Source organism: Oncorhynchus kisutch, linkage group LG29, assembly GCF_002021735.2.
Source record: "Oncorhynchus kisutch isolate 150728-3 linkage group LG29, Okis_V2, whole genome shotgun sequence".
NCBI classification, from domain to species: Eukaryota; Metazoa; Chordata; class Actinopteri; order Salmoniformes; family Salmonidae; genus Oncorhynchus; species Oncorhynchus kisutch.
The window spans coordinates 32503631-32519705 of NC_034202.2; the positions used below are offsets into that span (position 1 = coordinate 32503631).

A 16075-nucleotide genomic window follows, 5' to 3' on the forward strand; every position below is an offset into this window, starting at 1 on the left:
CTTTAGATTACCCCCCTGCCTGTACCATATTTCATCTGACTGAATGGTTGAAACAGAATTGGAGAGTCATGGTGCTGTAGCTGCATTTAAGTTGATTCTATTGTTGTTAGAGGGCTGTGTATTCATGTCCTCGGGAAACTGTACAGCTGTATGTAAATAAGACAGCACGAACTGCACATGGCCCACGAGTGCCACGGGCCAATCGCAGGCGCTCCTACATCCTTTCTCGTAGCAACAAGATTACACATTCCGAATTCCTCCTGCCCAGGCTGTGTGCTGAACAAAGGCAGTGTAGGCCGAAGTTGGTGGTGCCTCTGTATAGCCCATAGGCTGCTCTAGAGCCAGGCATTGAGGATTCTTCTAAGTACATTTTCAAGCAATTGCTAAGACTATGAAGAATCATCAATGATGTGCGTGATGATGATGATGATGATGATGATATCATTGTAGGCATAGTGGGTCACTTAATAGGCTAAAAATATATATATAATAATAAACAAAATATATATTTTTTAAACCTACCTTACCTATTGAGGTTGAAATGAAATGTCAAATGTAGGACAGGCTCATAAACACCCCGAGGGCCCATGCAGCAATGCTCTTTTTGAAACAACATTTTGTAGGCTAACATTGTAGTTGTATTCGGTGGATTTAACATATTGCTAGATATTACTGCACCGTTGGAGGTAAAAACATAAGCATTTCTCTGCACCTGCGATAACATCTAAAATTTGATTTTGAGGTTAATGACATTAGTTTGAACGTGTTGACCAGTGTATATTGCGGGTGGCACATTTTTTTAAACTAGTTTTCCCTTATAGGCCTCAGTGGAGAGATAGGTATTCCGTTAGTTTAAAAGCGCCACATTTGTGATTCCGTTTAATTATCCCACCGCTGAACAACCAGCCAGTAATTGACTAAGTCAGGCAGGTCACGTCAAAGAATAGGACCGAATTCAATTCTCCAGCTTTATGCAAATAGGGTGTCACAGAGGTCAGGGCAGGCGCGTGGCTTGTGCCTCCACACGCTTCAAACTTCCAATTCCAACAAAGGCGGAAAGTAAAATAATGGGGGAAGTCCCCCTTTCAACCCTGAACACATAGGCCTATTCAAATACATGCCCTACGCCTCTCCCTAGTGCTATCCTCCTCGCGCGCCAACTTTTTTTTGTCTACTATCCCCAAAGGATGAAAAGAAAATCCAATAACAATCAAAGCTCCCGAGATAACAGACCGGTTGGGAGACACCATACAAAGGCTGGGGTGTGTGTGTGTGTGTGTGTGTGTGTGTGTGTGTGTGTGTGTGTGTGTGTGTGTGTGTGTGTGTGTGTGTGTGTGTGTGTGTGTGTGTGTGTGTGTGTGTGTGTGTGTGTGTGTGTGTGTGTGTGTGTGTGTTTGGCCGTGCATTTGTGCGTGTGCGTCCTGAGCATATTCCAAACTAGATTGCTGCTGAGGACAGTGTCGGTTTCTCCTATTGTGGGACATGCTTATTCTTCATAACAACATTATCTGATGCCTATTTTAAATCAATGTTGACAAGTTAAAAGGAAAGGCATAAGGAAACGGGCTGAAGGTAATGATTTTGTCTGGGTTGATACCCCTAATATATAATTTCTCTATCAAAACAGGAATGTTGTATTTTATTTCAAGGCACAATAACACATTATCCACAGGCCTATTTCATACAGGAACTTATAGAATTGCAACAATAGGCCATAGGCCTACACGCCATTTTGATGTTAAGCACAAAAGAGGCTAAAAACATGAATCAATGCAACTGACTGCTTAGATTGATTAACATTATCAATATATATATATATATATATATATATATACTGACTTGCCTAGTTAAATATATATATATTTAACTAGGCAAGTCAGTTAAGAACAAATGATTATTTACAATGATGGCCTACCCTGGCCAAACCCTAACCCGGACGACACCGCCCTATGGGTCCTTACACTGTAAAACGAAGTGCTTAGGATCTGAACACATAACTAAAAACTTTTCTGTAACACTTTTTAAATGTGTCAAGGATTTCAATGAAAATGTGTAAACACCGGAACATGCTTATTCCCTGTAACACTAAACAATGGAGGTGTTGTTTTAACACTGTAGGGTGTGAAGAGGGAATTGCGTATTTCCCAGCATGCCTTTCAGGTGAATGTGAGAGATACCCACCCATGATTGTGTTTGTTAGTGACCGAGACATGGTTGTTGCATTATTGCTAGCACTTTCACCAAAGTGATTGGCTAAGTGAATGTGTTTCAATTAGAAGTAAATATTAGCATAAGGCTGTTAGTTATTGTCTAGTCATTCTCAACATTGTGGTCTGAAAATCCTGGCTCATAGAACTGCAAGTTTCTAAAGTGATTAGTTAGTCCTATCAGAATACAGCCAGAGGGAGGATATCCAAGAATTTGAATATTATATCACTCACAATCTGCACACAGAATGACTGCTATGGTGAATAACTTAATAAACATGACTACCTATCAATTAATCAATGTGCAAGAAGAAACAGATATTAAAACAAACTATTCTAAAAATCAACCTGCAACAAAACATGCTGGGAAATATTATAATGCGGCCCCTCCCATTTATTTTTCAGTGGGCGGGTTCAATTATATTAAGACTGCGGGGCACTGGTCTGTGGCCCGCAGGGTTGGGGAGTAACGGATTGCATGTAATCCGTTACATGCAAGGGATTACAAAAAACTGTAACTATAATCCGTTAAATTACTAGCAAAAATATTGTAATCAGATTACAGATACTTTTGAAAAACTAGATGATTACTTCAAGGATTACTTTTAAATTCAGAAAGGATGTTTGCGAAAATAAATCTGACACTTCTCTGTTTTCTCAGTGACATTCAAATCAGCAATGAAAAAAGGTGCAAGTTTAAGTTTGTTCCACCTGAGCGAGTCTGACCACAAGTCAGAGACCACTATGAAGGTAGGCCTTGAAATACATCCACAGGTACACCTCCAATTGACTCAAATTATGTCAATTAGCCTATCAGAAGCTTCTAAAGCCTTGACATAATTTTCTGGAATGTTCCAAGCTGTTTAAAGGCACAGTCAACTTAGTGTATGTAAACTTCTGACCCACTGGAATTGTGATACAGTGAATTATAAGCGAAATAATCTGTCTGTAAACAACTGTTGGAAAAATGATTTGTGTCATGCACAAAGTAAATGTCCTAACTGACTTGCCAAAACTATAGTTTGTTAACAAGAAATTTGTGGAGTGGTTGAAAAACGAGTTTTAATGACTCCAACCTAAGTGTATGTAAACTACCGACTTCAACTGTATATATATATCAACTCAGCAAAAAAAAGAAACATCCTCTCACTGTCAACTGCGTTTATTTTCAGCAAACTTAACATGTGTAAATATTTGTATGAACATAACAAGATTCAACAACTGAGACATAAACTGAACAAGTTCCACAGACATGTGACTAACAGAAATGGAATAATGTGTCCCTGAACAAAGGGGGGGTCAAAATCAAAAGTAACAGTCAGTATCTGGTGTGGCCACCAGTTGCATTAGGTACTGTGGTGCATCACCTCCTCATGGACTGCACCAGATTTGCCAGTTCTTGCTGTGCGATGTTACCCCACTCTTCCACCAAGGCACCTGCAATTTCCCTGACATTTCTGGGGGGAATGGCCCTAGCCCTCATCCAACAGGTCCCAAATGTGCTCAATGTGATTGAGATCCGGGCTCTTCGCTGGCCATGGAAGAACACTGACATTCCTGTCTTGCAGGAAATCACGCACAGAACGAGCAATATGGCTGGTGGCATTGTCATGCTGGAGGGTCATGTCAGGATGAGCCTGCAGGAAGGGTACCACATGAGGGAGGAGGATGTATTCCCTGTAACGCACAGTGTTGAGATTGCCTGCAATGACAACAAGCTCAGTCCGTTGACTCTGTGACACACCGCCCCAGACCATGATGGATCCTCCACCTCCAAATCAATCCCGCTCCAGAGTACAGGCCTCGGTGTAATGCTCATTCCTTCGAAGATAAACGCAAATCTGACCATCACCCCTAGTGAGACAAAACCGCGACTTATCAGTGAAGAGCACTTTTTGTCAGTCCTGTCTGGTCCAGCGACGGTATGTTTGTCTGGTGAAGACCTGCCTTACAACAGGCCTAAAAGCACTCAGTCCAGCCTCTCTCAGCCTATTGCGGACAGTCTGAGCACTGATGGAGGGATTGTGCGTTCAGGGTGGGTTGGCAGGGTTGCCTAGTGGTTAGAGCGTTGGACTAGCAGCCGAAAGGTTGCAAGTTCAAATCCCCGAGCTGACAAGGTACAAATCTGTCGTTCTGCCCCTGAACAGACAGTTAACCCACTGTTCCTTGGCATTGAAAATAAGAATTTGTTCTTAACTGACTTGCCTAGTTAAATTTTTTTAATTAAACAGTTGATGTTACTTGAACTCTGTGAAGCTTTTATTTGGGCTGCAATATCTGAGGCTGGTAACTTATCCTCTGCAGCAGAGGTAACTCTGGGTCTTCCTTACCTGTACCGGTCCTCATAAGAGTTAGTTTCATCATAGTTCTTGATAGTTTTTGCGACTGCTATTTCCCAGATTGACTGACCTTCATGTCTTGAAGTAATGATGGACTGTCGTTTCTCTTTGCTTATTTGAGCTGTTCTTGCCATAATATGGACTTGGTCTTTTACCAAATAGTGCTATTTTCTGTATACCACCCCTACCTTGTCACAACACAACTGATTGGCTCAAACACATTAAGAAGGAAAGAAATTCCCAAAATTAACTTTTAACAAGGCACACCTGTTAATTGAAAAGCATTCCAGGTGACTGCCTCATTAAGCTGGTTGAGAGAATGCCAAGCTTGTGCAAAGCTGTCACCAAGGCAAAGGTTGGCTACTTTGAAGAATTTAAAATATAAAATATATTTTGATTTATTTAACACTTTTTTGGTTACTACATGATACCATATGTGTTATTTTATAGTTTTGATGTCTTCCCTATTATTCTACAATATAGAAAATGGTAATAATGAAGAAAAACCCTTGATGAGAAGGTGTGTCCAAACCTTTGACTGCTACTGTATATCCATTGATTCATAAAGAATATGGTCATAGTCATAGTTCAACTGTCACACCTCATGAGAACCCAAAATGTAAGTTTATCTTTGTAAATGTAAACAAACACTGTATAGCCTCATAACATGGTTAAAACAATAATGTTGATACAATGGATGGTCAGTCCTTGCATCCATAGCTCTGTCTATTAATCTGACAGTGGTTGCATTTCTCCAGTCCTATCCCTCAATTTTTTACCAAAACAGAGGTGTGATGACTGTTTTGTTATTGTTTCATCTCTGGATTTGCCCTTCAAACCGCTGCATATTATCAAGATATCAAAGTGTCAACAACAAAAAGGTAAACAATTGGCCTATAACTCGAATCAATGAGCCCAGTCAGTCCTCCATGACATCAAAATCATAAACAACAGAGTACGGCTGGCTAATAAATCCTTAGTTTTGGGGTTATGCTCGGGTAAAACCATTTGGCTAATCTATACTTTCATATTTCCAAGTCCTATTCTTGAAGATCAAGAGGTATAACATTTATTGGAATGACTGGAATTCTGATTGACTTTGTTTTTTTCATGTAAAGATATCATTTAATCATATTATTATATGTAGTAGAAAGCGATGGGTTTCAAGAAGCCTACATAACCAACCTATAAAGTAAAATGTAACATCCATATATGGCCAGCTATGTAAACTTTAACATTGATTTACCCTGCAATAGATGTCATTCAATTGGTAACATACATTTTTGTCTTCTTCTCATGCCTCAGATTACATTACTGAGTTTGGGTAATCCAAAAGTTACTTTACTGATTACAATTTTGGACAGGTAACTTGTAACTGTAATTACATTTAGAAAGTAACCTACCCAACCTTGATGGCCTGTGATGTGAACGGGCAAAAACGGTGAGGGATGAGCGCCCTTCTCAAATGGAACAGTAATCTGTGCCGCTCGGTTATGTTGTCAACAAGGAAGCATGGTGCACCATCCAGAAACATACGACAAATTTTCAAACTAGTTTTCATTGGGGAGGCAGATAAAGCGTTTTTATCAAAAGCAATCACTTTTTGTCATGTATTGTCTTATTATGTCTTGTTCCTGTTCTTTCTCTTCACTCCATTTCCCTCTGCTGGTCGTATTAGGTTACCTTCTCTTCCTCTCCTTCCCCCAGCTGTTCCTCATCTTCTCTAACTACCTCGTTCACTCTTTTCCCACCTGTTCCCTTTTTCCCTCTGATTAGGTCTCTATTTCTCTCTCTGTTCCTGCTTCTTTCTTTGTCAGATTCTCGTTTGAGTTTCTCATGCCAGAACCAAACTATTGTCTTGTTTGCTTCACCCTTGTCCCATCCTGTCGGAATCTGCCTGTTCTTCTGATGCTACGTGTGATCAGGTACCTCGGTCCGCTACGACCCGCGCCTACCCAGAGAGACCAGCAGTCTGTCGCCGCAACCCAGCTATTCTCCTCTGCTGCTAAGAAGGGGACTCTTTTGTAAATATCAGAAGGACTTTCTGTTTCATTTGTCGCCCTCTCTGAGGGTTGTCTATTTTGCCATTTTTCTACATCTGAAGAGGATCTATGTCTTCCCTGTGTTTTTACATTAAAGGACTCTGTTTTTGTTAAACCGCTTTTGGGTCCTCACTCAAGTACCCAACAGAAGAATCTGACCAAGAATGGACCCAGCGATTTCGGATCCTTTCCACTCAGCCGTCGAGATCCAGGGAGCGATGCTAGGCAGACACGAGCAGGAATTGTCTGTTGCTCGACATGCCGTTGAGATCCTGACCGCCCAAGTCTCCGACCTCACAAGACAGGTTCACCATCTCCGCCTCGATCCACCGGCCACTTCCAGGGCTTCCGAATCTCCGGAGCCCAGAATCAATAACCCGCCGTGTTACTCTGGGGAGGCCACTGAATGCCGCTCGTTCCTCACCCAGTGTGATATTGTGTTTTCTCTCCAGCCCAACACTTACTCCAGGAGCACAGCTCGTATCGCCTACGTCATATCTCTCCTTACTGGACGGGCTCGTGAGTGGGGCACGGCTATCTGGGAGGCGAGGGCTGAGTGTACTAACCAGTATCAGGACTTTAAGGAGGAGATGATACGGGTTTTTGATCGTTCTGTTTTTGGGGAGGAAGCTTCCAGGGTCCTGGCTTCCCTATGTCAAGGTAATCGATCCATAACAGATTACTCTATTGAGTTTCGCACTCTTGCTGCCTCCAGTGACTGGAACGAGCCAGCTTTGCTCGCTCGTTTTCTGGAGGGTCTCCGCGCTGAGGTAAAGGATGAGATTCTCTCCCGGGAGGTTCCCTCCAGCGTGGATTCCTTGATTGAACTCGCTATTCGCATAGAGCGACGGGTTGATCTTCGTCACCGAGCTCGGGGAAAGGAGCTCGTGTTCTCCGTTGCCCCCCCTCTCCGCATCACTACCATCTTCCTCCGCTGGCTCGGGTGCTGAGCCTTTGCAGCTGGGGGGTATCCGCATCTCGACTAAGGAGAGGGAACGGAGAATCACCAACCGCCTCTGTCTCTATTGCGGTTCCGCTGGTCATTTTGTCACTTCATGTCCAGTAAAAGCCAGAGCTCATCAGTAAGAGGAGGGCTACTGGTGAGCGCTACTACTCTGGTCTCTCCTTCAAGATCCTGCACTACCTTGTCGGCCCATCTACGCTGGACCGGTTCGTCAGCTTCCTGCAGCGCCTTGATAGACTCTGGGGCGGAGGGCTGCTTTATGGACGAGACCTGGGCTCGGGAACATGACATTCCTCTCAGACAGTTAAAGGAGCCCACAGCCTTGTTCGCTCTGGATGGGAGTCCTCTCCCCGGGATTCAGCGTGAAACGCTACCTTTAACCCTCACTGTCTCTGGTAATCATAGCGAAACCATTTATTTTAAAAATTTTCGTTCACCTTTTACACCTGTTGTTTTGGGTCATCCCTGGCTAGTTTGTCATAATCCTTCTATTAATTGGTCTAGTAATTCTATCCTCTCCTGGAACGTCTCTTGTCATGTGAAATGTTTAATGTCTGCTATCCCTCCTGTTTCCTCTGTCTCTTCTTCACAGGAGGAGCCTGGTGATTTGAGGGTGCCGGAGGAATATCACGATCTGCGCATGGTGTTCAGTCGGTCCAGGGCCACCTCTCTTCCTCCGCACCGGTCGTATAATTGTAGTATTGATCTCCTTCCAGGAACCCCCCCCCCCCCCCCCCCCCCCCCCGGGGTAGACTATACTCTCTGTCGGCTCCCGAACGTAAGGCTCTCGAAGATTATTTGTCTGTAGCTCTCGACGCCGGTACCATAGTCCCCTCCTCCTCTCCCGCCGGAGCTGGGTTTTTTTTGTTAAGAAGAAGGACGGGTCCCTGCGCCCCTGCATAGATTATCGAGGGCTGAATGACATAACAGTTAAGAATCGTTATCCGCTTCCTCTTATGTCTTCAGCCTTCGAGATCCTGCAGGGAGCCAGGTTTTTCACTAAGTTGGACCTTCGTAACGCTTACCATCTTGTGCGCGTCAGGGAGGGGGACGAGTGGAAAACGGCGTCTAACACTCCGTTAGGGCACTTTGAATACCGGGTTCTTCCTTTCGGCCTCGCAAACGCTCCAGCTGTCTTTCAGGCATTAGTAAATGACGTCCTGAGAGACATGCTGAACATCTTTGTTTTCGTCTACCTTGACGATATCCAGATTTTTTTTTTTCACCGTCACTCCAGATTCATGTTCAGCACGTTCGACGTGTCCTCCAGCGCCTTTTAGAGAATTGTCTTTATGTGAAGGCTGAGAAGTGCACTTTTCATGCCTCCTCCGTCACATTTCTCGGTTCTGTTATTTCCGCTGAAGGCATTAAGATGGATCCCGCTAAGGTCCAAGCTGTCATTGATTGGCCCGTTCCTAAGTCACGCGTCGAGCTGCAGCGCTTTCTCGGCTTCGCGAATTTCTATCGTCGTTTCATCCGTAATTTCGGTCAGGTGGCAGCTCCCCTCACAGCCCTTACTTCTGTCAAGATGTGCTTTAAGTGGTCCGATTCCGCCCAGGGAGCTTTTGATCTTCTCAAGAATCGCTTTACATCCGCACCTATCCTTGTTACACCTGACGTCTCTAGACAGTTCGTTGTCGAGGTTGACGCGTCAGAGGTGGGCGTGGGAGCCATTCTTTCTCAGCGCTCCCTCTCTGACGACAAGGTCCACCCTTGCGCGTATTTTTCTCATCGCCTGTCGCCGTCGGAACGTAACTATGATGTGGGAAACCGCGAACTGCTCGCCATCCGCTTAGCCCTAGGCGAATGGCGACAGTGGTTGGAGGGGGCGACCGTTCCTTTTGTCGTTTGGACTGACCATAGGAACCTTGAGTACATCCGTTCTGCCAAACGACTTAATGCGCGTCAGGCTCGTTGGGCGCTGTTTTTCGCTCGTTTCGAGTTCGTAATTTCTTATCGTCCGGGCTCTAAGAACACCAAGCCTGATGCTTTATCTCATCTCTTCCGGTCTTCAGTAGTCTCCACCGACCCCGAGGGGATTCTCCCTGAGGGGCGTGTTGTCGGGTTGACTGTCTGGGGAATTGAGAGGCAGGTAAAGCAAGCACTCACTCACACTCCGTCGCCGCGCGCTTGTCCTAGGAACCTTCTTTTCGTTCCCGTTCCTACTCGTCTGGCCGTTCTTCAGTGGGCTCACTCTGCCAAGTTACCCGGCCACACCGGCGTTCGGGGTACGCTTGCTTCCATTCGCCAGCGTTTTTGGTGGCCCACTCGGGAGCGTGACACGCGTCGTTTCGTGGCTGCTTGTTCGGTCTGCGCGCAGACTAAGTCCAGTAACTCCCCTCCTGCCGGCCGTCTCAGACCGCTTCCCATTCCCTCTCGACCGTGGTCTCACATCGCCTTAGATTTTATCACCGGACTGCCTTCGTCAGCGGGGAAGACTGTTATTCTTACGGTTGTCGATAGGTTCTCTAAGGCGGCTCATTTTATTCCCCTCGCTAAGCTCCCTTCTGCTAAAGAAACGGCACAAATCATCATCGAGAATGTTTTCAGAATTCATGGCCTTCCGTCAGACGTCGTTTCGGACAGGGGTCCGCAATTCACGTCTCAATTTTGGAGGGAGTTTTGCCGTTTGATTGGAGCTTCCGTCAGTCTCTCTTCCGGCTTTCACCCTCAGTCTAACGGTCAAGCAGAACGGGCCAATCAGACTATTGGTCGCATCTTACGCAGTCTTTCTTTTCGTAACCCTGCGTCTTGGTCAGAACAGCCCCCCTGGGCAGAATACGCCCACAACTCGCTTCCTTCGTCTGCGACCGGTCTATCTCCTTTTCAGAGTAGCCTCGGGTACCAGCCTCCGCTGTTCTCGTCTCAGCTCGCCGAGTCCTGCGTCCCCTCCGCTCAGGCTTTTGTCCAACGTTGTGAGCGCACCAGGAAGAGGGTCAGGTCTGCACTTTGCCGTTATAGGGCGCAGACTGTGAGAGCCGCTAATAAGCGTAGAACTAAGAGTCCTAGATATTGTCGCGGTCAGAGAGTATGGCTCTCCACTCAAAACCTTCCCCTTAAGACAGCTTCTCGCAAGTTGACCCCGCGGTTCATTGGTCCGTTCCGTATTTCTCAGATAATTAATCCTGTCGCAGTGCGACTTCTTCTCCCGCGATATCTTCGTCGCGTCCACCCGGTCTTCCATGTCTCCTGTGTTAAGCCCGTTCTTCGCGCCCCCGCTCGTCTTCCCCCCCCCCCATCCTTGTCGAGGGCGCACCTATCTACAGGGTCCGTAAGATTTTGGACATGCGTCCTCGGGGCCGTGGTCATCAGTACCTAGTAGATTGGGAGGGGTACGGTCCTGAGGAAAGGAGTTGGGTTCCCTCTCGGGACGTGCTGGACCGTTCGCTGATCGATGATTTTCTTCCGTTGCCGCCAGGTTTCCTCCTCGAGTGCGCCAGGAGGCGCTCGGTGAGTGGGGGGGTACTGTCATGTATTGTCTTGTTCCTGTTCTTTCTCTTCACTCCGTTTCCCTCTGCTGGTCGTATTAGGTTACCTTCTCTTCCTCTCCTTCCCCCAGCTGTTCCTCATCTTCTCTAACTACCTCGTTCACTCTTTTCCCACCTGTTCCCTTTTTCCCTCTGATTAGGTCTCTATTTCTCTCTCTGTTCCTGCTTCTTTCTTTGTCAGATTCTCGTTTGAGTTTCTCATGCCAGAACCAAACTATTGTCTTGTTTGCTTCACCCTTGTCCCATCCTGTCGGAATCTGCCTGTTCTTCTGATGCTACGTGTGATCAGGTACCTCGGTCCGCTACGACCCGCGCCTACCCAGAGAGACCAGCAGTCTGTCGCCGCAACCCAGCTATTCTCCTCTGCTGCTAAGAAGGGGACTCTTTTGTAAATATCAGAAGGACTTTCTGTTTCATTTGTCGCCCTCTCTGAGGGTTGTCTATTTTGCCATTTTTCTACATCTGAAGAGGATCTATGTCTTCCCTGTGTTTTTACATTAAAGGACTCTGTTTTTGTTAAACCGCTTTTGGGTCCTCACTCAAGTACCCAACACTTTTGTATGTAAAAACAGAATCCTACTTTTTACTGCACATGCTTAATAACGTCACTTTTGTTTTGAGACGACTTCGGGCATTTGACCACCATTTTTCCTCATGCAGCGCAACACATCCTTTGCATAGACTGGATCAGGCTGTTGATTGTGGCCTGCAGAATGTTTACCAACTCCTCTTCAATGGCTGTGCGAAGTTGCTGGATATTGACAGGAACTGGAACATGCTGTCGTACACGTTGACCCAGAGCGTCCCAAACATGCTCAATGGGTGACATGTCTGGTGAGAATGCAGGTCATGGAAGAACTGGAACATTTTCAGCTTCCAGAAATTGTGTACAGATCCTTGCGACATGGGGCCAGGCATCATCATGGTTAAACATGAGGTGATAACGGCAGAGGAATGGCACGACAATGGGCCTCAGGATCTTTTCACTGTATCTCTGTGCATGCAGATTTCCATAAATAAAATGCAATTGTGTTCATTGTCCGTAAATTATGCCTGCTCATACCATAACTCATACCATAACCCCACCCCACCCCACCGCACTCTGTTCATAACGTTGACATCAGCAAACCACTCATCCACACAATGCCATACACGTGGTCTGTGGTTGTGAGGCCGGTTGGACATACTGCCAAATTCTCTTAAATGACATTGGAGGAGGCTTATGGTAGAGAAATAAACATTCAATTATCTGGCAACAGCTCTGGTGGACATTCCTCCAGTCAGCATGCCAATAGTACACTCCCTAAAAAATTTGAGACATCTGTGGCATTATGTTGTGTGACAAACTGCACATTTTAGATTGGCCTTTTTTGTCCCCGGCACAAGGTGCACCTGTGTAATGATCATGTTGTTTAATCATCTTCTTGACATACCACACCTGTCAGGTGGATGGATTATCTTGGCAAAGTAGAAATGCGCACTAGCATGGAAGTAAACAAATTTGTGCACAACATTTTAGAGAAATAAGCCTTTTGGAAATATGGAACATTTCTGGGATCTTTTATTTAATCTCATGAAACATGGGACCAACACTTTAAATGCCGCATTTATATTTTTGTTCAGTGTAGGTAAGATGACAGATTCTTAACCCTGATCTGAATAAAAGGCACGGAAAGTCAATCAATTTCTATTGACAATGCTGCACTCTAAACAGGATGATGGGGAAGTAAACAGTAGTGGTTGAAATCTGAACACAGGAGATATAGGTGTTCTCCTGGTTGGAAAGTGACTGGAAAAAGCTGACTATCATGTTTATTCTTGCATACTAAACAACCTGTGTTGAAGATAAGAACATTAATTGGCAAATATAAATGCCTTATGTTTAAGTTTTAAACACTGACATTTAGTGAATAGGTAAACCTGTCACATGTTTCATGGCTTTACAGTGGGGCTATGGAAGATGTTTGGTCTGTGACCTTTACCATTTATTGATTTCAAACGTTTTTTTTTTTTGCTCTTTTACAAGACAGCCCTGATTCAGATAACTTTGCTGCTAATAATATGTATTTTGTTATGTTGGGGGTTGGGTCTGTATATGTCATGTGTTTTTTTCCGCCAGATTGTAGACGTGTGATGAAAATGGTTCATTTCACTGACAATGACATGGCAGACTGTTTCTATTGTTGAGTTGAGACGTTTGACGTTGGAGGTATTCGATGTTTGCCACAACTAGGGAGCTTTTTAAACGTTGATGATGAAATAATTGGGATCCCCTTCACATCAGGGCCTGAATTCCCAAAACGTTAAATAACTTCTCAAATGGAGTTACTTTTTTGGTGATTTTTATTGTCTTGATGTTGAAATCACATTAAATTAAATTGTTCAACGGGTTGAATGCCCCTGGACGTCTATGTTTAAGGCGCATTTGAGCAGCGCATTGAGCACTGATCTGCATAGATGTACTGGTGCTGTGCCTCTTCCCTCTGCCTCTTTACCCCCAAACTGGCACAAGTCTGACCCACCCCCCCCCCCTCCCCCCTTCTCCTTTTGAATCGTATGTTTTGATGAATGGATGGACGGCTGCGGTACGTGTGTGTTGAATAGTCTCAGAGGACATGGGAGGATAAAGGCTGGATAAGTGTGGTGTGGCTCTGTGTAATCTGCATAATGGCAAGGGACCGTCAAGGACGGGACAAGTGGTCTGGGGGGGACTCCGCAATGGGGGAGGCTGACATCTGTCGCTGTGCTCCTCAGAGACTCCCGGTGGATCATGTTGCCGGGCCTTTCTATTGACGGCTGGACTGCTGCCATCTGCGTCCTAACTGACGCACAATGACCGCTCGGGGCCTTTATAAAGACGGAGACAAACGACAGAGGGCCAGTGTGGACAAGTACTGCAGAGCGAATAGGGCGCACTGTGATTAGACACGCCTCATTCCAATTTCTGGGCTCGACTTTAACAGCAAAATCTTATTGAGGTTGTTTATAACGCGTCGAGTGTGCTTCCTGACAGTCACCATGCCAAAGGGTTTCCTTATAAAACGTTCTAAAAAGGCTGGTCCTGTTTCATACAGGATACGCGAGGAGGACTTGGCGCTGGACGCCAACTGCTCTTCGCTGGTCGAGAATGCCCCGGCTCATGCACTGCCTTGCCACAACTTTATCAGAGTTCCCAGCCGGGGTATTTTCGGTGGAATGCCAGAGTGTCACTGTGCGCCTTCACTGAGCCCGACCCGGCCTGACAGCGAGGGATATCAATACACACCCGTGGACGCCGCTCATCAAATGCTAAGCTCTCTTTCTTCTGCTCCAGCAGATACCTTCCCCGAGGCAAATTTGGGAAGTTTCACCATTGATGGTTCCCCAGTGTCGTCGTCTCTTCAGGAGATGACCACCAGACTGGACACCATGTGCGGGAATGCTAAATATGCAGCAGTGAAGCGGCCTGCCTCCTCCAACGCTAAATCTCCCCATACGAATTCTAAAAAGCGCAGGTCCTCAAGCTCCCAAAACCAAGAGAAGAAGTCCAGCCTCCGGGATCAGGTAACCACATCTCCCGTCCTCGGATTGCGCATTACAGAGGAGGCAGAGGATGAGGTGAAGCAACGCTCCAACACCAGCATTCCGCTTGGAGAATTCATCTGTCAGCTTTGCAAGGAGCGGTACGCAGACCCTCTCACTTTGGCCTTCCACAAGTGCTCTCGCATCGTCCGAATCGAATATCGCTGCGACGAGTGTGACAAAGTGTTTAGTTGTCCCGCTAACCTGGCCTCCCACCGACGTTGGCACAAGCCAAAGGGTTTCCAAGTGGAGAGAGTCTCATCACAGAGAGAGGAGAACCGACCTGACACACCAACAGCCAGAGAGGCGCTCCCACCCTCCCCGCCACCCTCAGACTCGGGCTCTGATGAAGAAATTATGTTCAGCTGCCCACAGTGCTCAAAGAAATTCAGAAAACAAGCGTACCTGAGGAAACACTTGGCCTTGCACAATAGGAAGGCAGCTAGTCATCCTCAGAATCAGTCTCATTCGGCCAAAGTCTCCGACCAACAACCCAGCAGCCTGCTCGAGTCCCGCCCAGAAACACCCGAGCCCTCCTCCAAATACGCAGGGACTGAGTGCATCACAAAGGTGACAGGAGAGGTGTTTCCGTGTCGATTTTGTAGTGAAAATGTATTCTCCTCCTCTGGCCTCACCAGACACATAAACAAATATCACCCAACGGAGAGCAGACAGGTCATCGTTTTGTCTCAAACGATTTAATAACATCAGACTGTTTGTTTCGGGCATTATGACTGAATTCCATGTTTGGACAGAGTTCTTGTAAACAATTGTTGTGAAATCAGAAATATTTCTCCTGAATAGTTGGCTATAGTTTTGTGTAAATTAGTTTTGTTTTCTACAAAGTTATATTTATCTATCTATCTAATCAATTATTTATTTGATATTTATTTATTTGTTTATTTAATAATGTATGTGTTTGTTTATTTATCTGCCCACATTTGTATTAATCATGTTGCTTTTGACTGTGATGATTTGCGTAATGATAAAAAAGCTATTTCGCATTGCCTCTAATTACCTCTGACCAAATTAATGTCATCTTTTTCGTTGAAACAATATTACCATGCCAACTTCTTCCTAAAATAATAAAGGGAGTATAAATCTACTATGCAATTGTGTATTTGTGTATTTATTATTATTTTTATATATTTATATGTATTATATTATATGTCATGGTGTTTTTACTTTTTGTTAGGTTAGATCCATTTCCTGCAACATATACTTAACATATAATCTCCAACACCAATTCTAAAAGTATGCTCTTTATTTAGAGCAAATAGACTATTAAAAAAGATGGACTATTCCATGTCCCCATTTGATGTAGAATAGTCCTTATCAACAATACATTTTTCCAACTTTACGCATCGACCTTGACAGTGGTCATTAGGTCCAACTTCAGGGGAAGGGTGCAGTAGGACTGTTTTCCAACTCTAGTCCTCGAGTACCCCCAACAGCACACATTTTGGTTGTTGCC

General features: G+C 45.2%; 1 pseudogene across 1 annotated transcript; it reads left to right on the forward strand.

Moving 5' to 3' along the window:
* Positions 1-13621: 13621 nt before the first annotated feature.
* On the forward strand, positions 13622-15705 carry LOC109873887 (insulinoma-associated protein 1a pseudogene; annotated as a pseudogene). Its single transcript, XR_004206142.1, has one exon. The product of XR_004206142.1 is annotated as an insulinoma-associated protein 1a pseudogene (transcript).
* Positions 15706-16075: the final 370 nt, after the last annotated feature.